Consider the following 8,468-nt stretch of genomic DNA (forward strand, 5'->3'; position numbering starts at 1 on the left):
TTGCCTATTCTACAAAGCGAGTCCAGGACAGCTAGGGTTGTTACACAAAGAACCACTCTCTCAAAAAAACAGACAGACAAACAAAAAACAAACAGTAGGTAGAACAGTGATGATGGTGTGAAAACATACATGGCATGATCTGTAAAGATACTTTAAACAAAAATAATACGCAGCTTCTGCCTCTATAAAGTTCACGTGTTTCTAGGCATCCCTGCAGCATGTCTGATGCTCTCAATGAAAACTGAGCTTTAGTCGCTGGGACAGAATATCTGTAATAAAACAACTTGGGGAGTTGTGGAAAGAAGGCTCAGTGATAAGATTACTTGCAGCTCTTTCAGAAGATAGTCTCGTTCTCAGAACCCTAACCATGTAGCTCATGACCCCCTGTAGCTCCAGTTCCAGGAGAGCTTCACATGTCCCTCACAGGAGGCACTATTCACCTGCTTAGTCACTGGCCTCCACAGACACTGCCTGCATGTGGTATATATACAGACCAACAAGCATGCATGGACACACACGTAATAAAAATAAATAAATGATATAAACAATAAAAACAACTTAATGGATGAAGGGCTGGTTTGGGGCTATGGGTTCAGCCCATGCTCATTTGGTTCCTTGCTTCTGGGCCCAAGAGTGATGAGACATGGGAGCATGTGATTTCTCTTCACAGTGGGCAGGAGGCAGAACAAGAGTCCAGAAGCAAAGACAGTCCTTCAAAGTAGGCCCCCATAATAAGCAGGTGAATAGTGCCTCCTGTGAGGGACATGTGAAGCTCTCCTTATTTAAAAACACATAATGACTCCCCACGTGCTAGACACAAAACACACTAAATGTAGTTCTTGCACCTAATGATCCCAAAACAGAAGGCCCATTACTTCCCTCAGACTCTGTCAAAGGATCTGTTTTGACAAATTCACTTTGTGTCTCTTTAGTTTCAGTGAATTACATCATTCTGTTGCCCAGACTTGAGTGAAAGAGGAAGATTAGAATGCTTAGAGACGGCCCTTGCTCTAGGAAAAGTTAGATAGCAAGCAAAGGAAATTAGACCAGTCCCCAGTGATCACGAAAATAGAATTTGTTCTCTAAGCTCTTTCACACTCTGAATACAGAACCTAGAAGAGTTGGCTTTAAGAATCCAGTAGGGAGAACAGGAATGACTAATGTCCCTCTGGCAAGCAGCAACAGGGTTACCAAGTACAGCTTCTACTGGTGTCTTTTGTGTAGGTTAAGTGAACTAAAAAAGTCTTGACCTGAGAGGGGACATGCTCATGGAGTACAGGATGCTCTGGATAGAGGCCTCCTAGATGCCTGCCTTAGGGACTCAGCACTGTCCTCAGCTGCAAGTGCTGGTGGCTGATGGGCTCACAGCTGAGTCTGTTCCTTAGGATTGCCTACTCCCTGGACAACCTGCGGGGAAAAGGCTGAGCCGTATATACTCTGAGGACTGAACACCTAAGGAAGCTGACACCTGAGGTTCAGGCAGTGCTGTGCTTGAGGGCCTCTGTTGCCCTTGCAGAGTGTTCTTTTGCCTCTGAGCCTTCTGCCTGCTGCTTTCATTTCAGCACAGAAGGGAGTGGTCCCCAGGAAAGCCTGGGGAGTCAGGGCAGGGGGAATTCAGTCTAACACAAACTCAAATTAATTCACATTCATATTTAAAAAGAGACTACTGCTGTCCCTCAAAGGAACAAATCAGTTGTTGGGGCATAGTGGCACAAGCCTGTAATGCCAGGCAAATTGATCTGTCAGTTAAAAGCCTGCCTGGTCTACTGAGCAAGTTCCAGGCCCTGCAGAGCTATATGTATGGTGAATATTTTGACTGAACACACACACACACACACACACACACACACACACACACACACACACACACACATCAATCAAGAACTAAAATTTAAAAAAAAAAAAAAAAAAAAAAAACAAATTACCTTTCCCCAAGAACAATGTGTCTTATCCACTATGCAAATAAAGTGAGGGTGAGATTGGGGCACCGAGTTCCCATATTGCATTATACTAACAAGGTTTACATCATTGCAAACATCTGCACCATTAGCAAACTATCACATGGTAAAAGCTGGGTCATAGAGCCACTGCCAGCATGCATAATAAAAACTAAGTTTAGCCAGGCAGTGGTGGCGCACACCTTTAATCCCAGCACTTGGGAAGCAGAGGCAGGCAGATTTCTGAGTTCGAGGCCAGCCTGGTCTACAGAGTGAGTTCCAGGACAGCCAGGGCTATACAGAGAAACCCTGTCTCAAAAAACCAAAAAAATTAAAAAATAAATAAAATAAAATAAAAACTAAGTTTAAAACTTTAACCTGACAAGTAGGAAAGATGTTTATATAAAAACTTGTGTGCTCAGAAGAAAGAAAAAAGAACTAGAAATCAATGGAATATGCATTACAGGAAAGCAGAATGGGAGAGTATTGGGAGTGGAGGAAGGGTCCAGCTAGAGGAGAGGAGGGAGTATTACGAACAAAGTATTTGCATGAAAAGTCTATAACAGGGACTGGAGGGATAATCAGCAAAGGGTTTTGCTTTGAAAAATAAAACAAACAAACAAACAAACAAACAACCCAGCTCATTTGATACCCAGAACCCTTATTTAAAATGTTAAATGTGGTGATACACATTTGTAACCTCAGTGCTGGGAGGTAGAGATAAATGCATCTGTAGTACTCACTGGCCACCCAGGGTAGCCAGATCAGGAAGCTCCAGCACAATGAGAGGCCATGTGGACTGCTCTGGAGAAATGTTACCCAAGGTTGACCTCTGACCTCCATGAGCACAAGCGTATGAGCATACACACACACACACACACACACACTGCTATAATAAAACCTACTTCTTTGTATGTTAACTTTTAAAAAAAGCTTAAGAAGAAAGGAAAAAACCTGCACACCGATCTTTCTTCAAACATGTATAAATTCCCAGCCAGGCAGGGTGGTGTGTACCTTTAATCCCAGCAGTCAGGAAGCAAAGGCAAGTGGACCTATCTGGATTTGAGAATGAAACACACACACACACACACACACACACACACAAACACACACACACACCAGTTAATTTTTGACATGGCATGACTAACCCAAAGGCTAGGCATTCCTAAAACTTCCCTTGCTTGCAAACACTATCCTCCTCCCCACACTCCTGAAACTCCTAAACCTTCCCATGCTATCCCATTTCACAGACTACATAGAATAAAAGAAGAAAAAAAGAAAGAAACCCCTCATCACTACAGACATACTGTCTCCCGAAAACTCCCTCCCTGGCCTCTGCTCCCTTGTGACCACTAGGTGAGCTTTCCCCTTCGCCATTGCTATGATGACTAAGTTCTAAAACTAGGATCCAACATTAGTGTGCTCTTCTTCAAGTTGTTTTCCTCTGGTATTTTGACTGACACCTAAAACAGTTAGCATCATAGAGAAAGTCTGTGTCCTGAAAAAGGGAGATTGCTACAGCTATGGAAGTCAGGGGACACTCTATAAGAATGCAGTATCACACTGGCCACTGAATGGAGAGAAGGCCAATACAAAAGTGCCAGGCAGAGGACGCCCAGGGGCCACCCAGAAGAGGTGTGTAGATCAATTTAATGGAGCATGGAGGCACAAGCAGGAGAGGATGGAAGTCAGAGATGATGCACGGAAGGGAGACTGCCAGACTGAAAATTGTGAGTTCTAGTCTGGAGGTAGCTTACAGTGTCAGCAATAACTCAACTCGGCATTTTTTAAGATTTTTTTTTTCTCTCTTCTTTTCGAGACAGTTTCTATGCATAGTCCTGGCTGTCCTGGAACTAGCTCAGTAGACCAGACTGGCTTTGAACTCAGAGATCCTCCTGCCACTGCCTCTCAAGTGCTGGGATTAAAGTCATGTGCTACCACCATGCCCAGATATTTTAAAATCTTTTTGAACAAAAACAAAAACTGTGATACAACAAGCACTGATATACTCGGTATGTGAAAAAACAAAAAACAAAAAAAAAAAAAACAAGCATCCAATGACACAACACCCCCTCCACGTATCCTATTTCCTTTTTAGGTAAGCATATAAGTATGTGCATACACATGTGTGCACATTTTAGAGTACATATTCCTGTGATGATATACATGTATGGGGTTGCTTGCCAAAAGGCTCCTTTCTTGAAAGCTTGGTTCCCCCATGTGGTGGATTCAGTCATTGAGAGGGAATTGATTCATGAGCGCCTTAAACTAATCAATAGACGAATAAGCATTTATTCGCTTTCTCTCTCTCATCACCTAGCTTTCTCTCTCTCATCATATATATCTGTGTGTGCCTGAGTATGTGCATTGTGTGGGTACAGGATCCCACGGAGGTCAAAAGAAACATCAAATCCCCTAGAACTGGAGTTACAGACAGTTGTGAGTCACCGGATAGGTGCTGAACCTCAGTCCTCTGTAAGAACAGAACGCTCTCTTACTGCTGAGCCATCACCCCAGCTCCTAGACCAAGCTATTTGCTTGAGTCAAATTTTAAATGGACAATAGGGAAGTGGTGGAAACTGGAGGATGGGGCAGACTAGGAGGAAGTAAACCACTGGGGACCTGGCCCCTCTGCCTGCTGTTGGCCAACAAGGAAGGTGCTTTGCTACACTATATGTTCCCCATGTTTTTATTTTATCACACAGGCCCCACCTGTGTGATAAATACCTGTGTGATAATCACCCTGTGTAGCCCAGCCTGGGCTTGAATAATGGAGCAAGGAGACCCTGAACAGGAACTTTTGAGACCGTAAAGCAAAAATAAATTCTTCTTAGCTTAATTCATTTCTCGGCTATTCTGTCTCACTGAGGAAAACAAACAATGATTAAGTGGCTGTCTGCCTTCTCCTCCCTTTTGTGCTGAATCATTTTGAAGAAAATTACTGGTAGTGTAACATTCACTTCTATATACTTTGGCACAGTTTTCCAAATCTTGAAGATTTGTTTTCAGATCACCAACATCAGTAACTGAACTAATACAGTAACTATTTAACAACTGGCTGGCAATACAAAACAGTTCTCATTTTGCAACTGTGCTGAAGAAGTCTAAGTTAGTTTTGCGGAGCCAGGATCCAATCCCCTATTTATTTAAGTGTGCCTTTAAGTCTGTTTGTTAATTAGCAAGCAGAATCACCCTATGTAGCCTGAGCTGGTCTTAAATTTACTGCCTCTTGCTCCTGGTGTGAGTGGTGCTGGGGGTAGAATCCAGGTTCTTGTGTGTGCCAGGCAAGCCCTCCACCAACTGAGCCACATTCTCAGCGTGTCTTTATAAATCATGTGTCTCTATGTGTGTCCCTTTGTGAGTATGTTCACCTGAATGCAGGTGCCAGGAGAAGCCAAAGGCATTGGATCTTTGGAGCTGGAGTGGCCAGTGATTGAGTTTGAGCTGAGAGAAGTATGTCCTGTGCAAGAGCAAAAAGCATTACAGCCACAGAGCCATCTCCCCAGACCCCACATTCTCGATTTGGCTGTCTCCTTGGGCCTATCATTAAACTGCTTTCTGTAGCTCCTCTAAACAGGCTTTATTTGATTCAGGTTCAATTATTTTGGCAAGACAGTTTCATTCACTAATGACATTTCTACTTTGTGCTGCAAGATCACAGGGACCTCATAAAAATGTTGTCTCTGGGTTAGTGATGTGAGATTTCTGGGTTGAAACAGGGACAGCAAGATCTTCTGGGTTTAAAAGTATGTGCTTTTGCTTTTCCTTTGTGACTGCACACTGAACTGAGGGACATGTGGCACCACAGCTCCCATTTGTTACAGACACTTTCAGTTAGTCAAAACTCAAATGCACTTTCTTACAACTGCACGATTACAATGGCCCTCCCTCCCTCTTTCCACTTGTTTCCTGTAAGGTTTTTAACCAAAGTGAGAAGCCAGGCTTTCCAAATCAGACTAGATTCACACCTCCCCCTCCCTTCCTTCCTCCCTCCCTCCCTCCCTCCCTCCCTCCCTTCCATTTGAGACAGGGTTTCCCTGTGTAGTCTTGGCTGTCCTGGAACTCACTCTGTAGACTAGGCTGGCCTTGAACTCAGAGATCCACCTGCCTCTGTCTCTTGAGTGCTGGGATTATCACCTCCCAGTTTAGATTACCTTCTTGATATTGATAAGGAAAATAGTTTTTTTACAGTATCTAATAGCAACTCCTAGTTTATTGTTAGGTGTTTTCTATGTTTTATTTAGAAATAGCTGAGAGGAGTTAACAGACAACAGTCCAGATTACCTTACATAGATAGTTGGTTTTCAAAACATCAGAAGTCCACAGAATTGATGTTACAAACATTTCTGTATTAATGTTCATTTTGATTAGAGACCTGTCTGCTCCTGACAGCTTCCTGTATTGAATTCTAAGAAGAAATTGAGCATCTTTGGAGTAACTCCAGTTGTGGTGAGACAGCCACTAGACCAGAATTGCCTCTTTCCATTCACAAATTACTGCCCAGAAAAGGACACACTTGCAGAATAGTCGACTGATTATATCTGCCTAGACAGAGTAATCAGCCCTTAATAATTCTGCAGCACTAAGGTCTGTCAGATGATCCTGGGCCAGAAGGTGGAAGAACAGATGCTCCAACGTTTTGTAGTATAGGGAGTATCCAGGTGTTCAGAGGTCTCTATAAATTGGCTAAGTTTTAGAAGCTATGCTTTGTGCTTCCCACAATTTTAGTTAACTCAGTCATTCTGGATTTCTGACAGGGTTGAAAACTTATAGTCTCATAGCCAATCCTAGCTATTTACTTTGAGAGAAAAGATTTGAGTGGATGGTTTTCAGCTGACATTCATTCTAAAGCCAAGGAAAAAGCCAGGTTCAGAATTAAGTGTCTTAGTTAGGAGAGATAACAGAGGTTCTGTCAACAAAATGATGGGTATTAGGACTATCTTGTACCTCACTGGTACAAATTGGCATAATTATGCTTTAATTGTATTTTGAGAGAAAGTTTTATTTTAACAGAAAGGGTGATATGTAGGACAAGCTGAGGTGGGAGGAAGAGAAGGAGTAAGGAGAGGAGGAGACGAAGGAGAGGAGAAGCTAGGTGATGAGAGAGAGAAAGAGGGGGGAGACAGGGAGGCAGATGTTCACATGTCTCCACCAGTCAAAGATAGTTGATATATCTAGGTTGGGTATTGGGTTACACTTCTGATTGAGCATTACCAAACTTATAAAGCCTTTGATTAACATTTTTAAAAAGTGTATAAATGCAAAAAGGAAAAGGGGGCATGGGATAGGGGCTTTCTGGGTGGGGGGAATGGGGAAAGGGGATGGCATCTGAAGTGTAAATAAAATATCCAATTAAAAAAAAAGCAACTCCTAGGACTTGCGAGATGGTTCACGATGCTCCCTGTTCTAGAGAACTTGAGTTCTGTTTACAGTATTCCTATGGGTTGGCTACCCACCAACTTTAGCTGCACTCCAGGGGATTTTATGCCCTCTTCTGGCATCTACAAGTACCTGCACACAGGTGTATACACAACACACACACACACACACAATTAGAAGAAATGAATAAATAAAAGTTAAACCCTATTCCTACTGCCAGGTCAAACTTCTACACTGTAATAGGTTCCCCCAAAGTGCAGGTTTTGGCTATTTTTGTAATAATAATTCACAACAGCCCAATGCTTCACTAATTACTGAAATTTGTGACCTCTAACACAGCTGTAATTTAGCTGATCAAACGTAATCATTCAACACCCAGTTCAAAACAAAATAACAAAATCCCCAAAATAAACAAGAGAATTAATTGGTTTTTTACCACATTAAACCTAATAAGGGCCTTTAGATTTGGAAAAGAGATATAGAGGCAGGTAATAGGTCTTTGCCAATCTATTCTCCCCGTAAACTAGGTCGGCAACTAGATGGTCAAAATTAGTAGAAGTGTATGACAATCTAGAATGAAGAAAGAGATGGTAAATCAGGAAAGGGAATTGGGTGGAGACTGGGGGAGTCGTGGGTCCAGGAAGGGGATGGGGAAGCTCTCTCTGAGTTCTTCCGGAAGCAGGACATAAGAAGGGAATCCCTAGGAGACCCACGAACCATCCATCTCTCTTTATTAAGGCCATCTCCAAGTCTCAATTCAGATGGAGGGAATTCCACAGTATGCCCACATCAAAGAGCATTTATAGAGGCCCATCACTTCCTTAAAACTGCAAATGTGCCTGCCCACTCGTGCTCCCAAGAATTTATTTGCTATCTCGGCCAACTCCAGCTTACACTGACAATTTCCAAAACCAATCATCTCCAATCATAGCCCCGCCTCTCCATCGAAGGTGAAGGACATAAGTGTCAGCCAATAAAAAATAAGAATGAGCATGTGGAGGCCGGACTCTGCCCCATTTACCTCAATGCATTCAGTAATTGGTAGAAAGGCTTGAGCAGCTGATATCAACCACCAATCCGTAAGGGCGGAAGAGGATTAAGGGCAGAGCTATGGGCGGGGGTGACGTGGCAATGACAGAAGCATAAACTGAA

Source organism: Arvicanthis niloticus, chromosome 1 (genome assembly GCF_011762505.2).
Source record: "Arvicanthis niloticus isolate mArvNil1 chromosome 1, mArvNil1.pat.X, whole genome shotgun sequence".
Classification (NCBI taxonomy): domain Eukaryota; kingdom Metazoa; phylum Chordata; class Mammalia; order Rodentia; family Muridae; genus Arvicanthis; species Arvicanthis niloticus.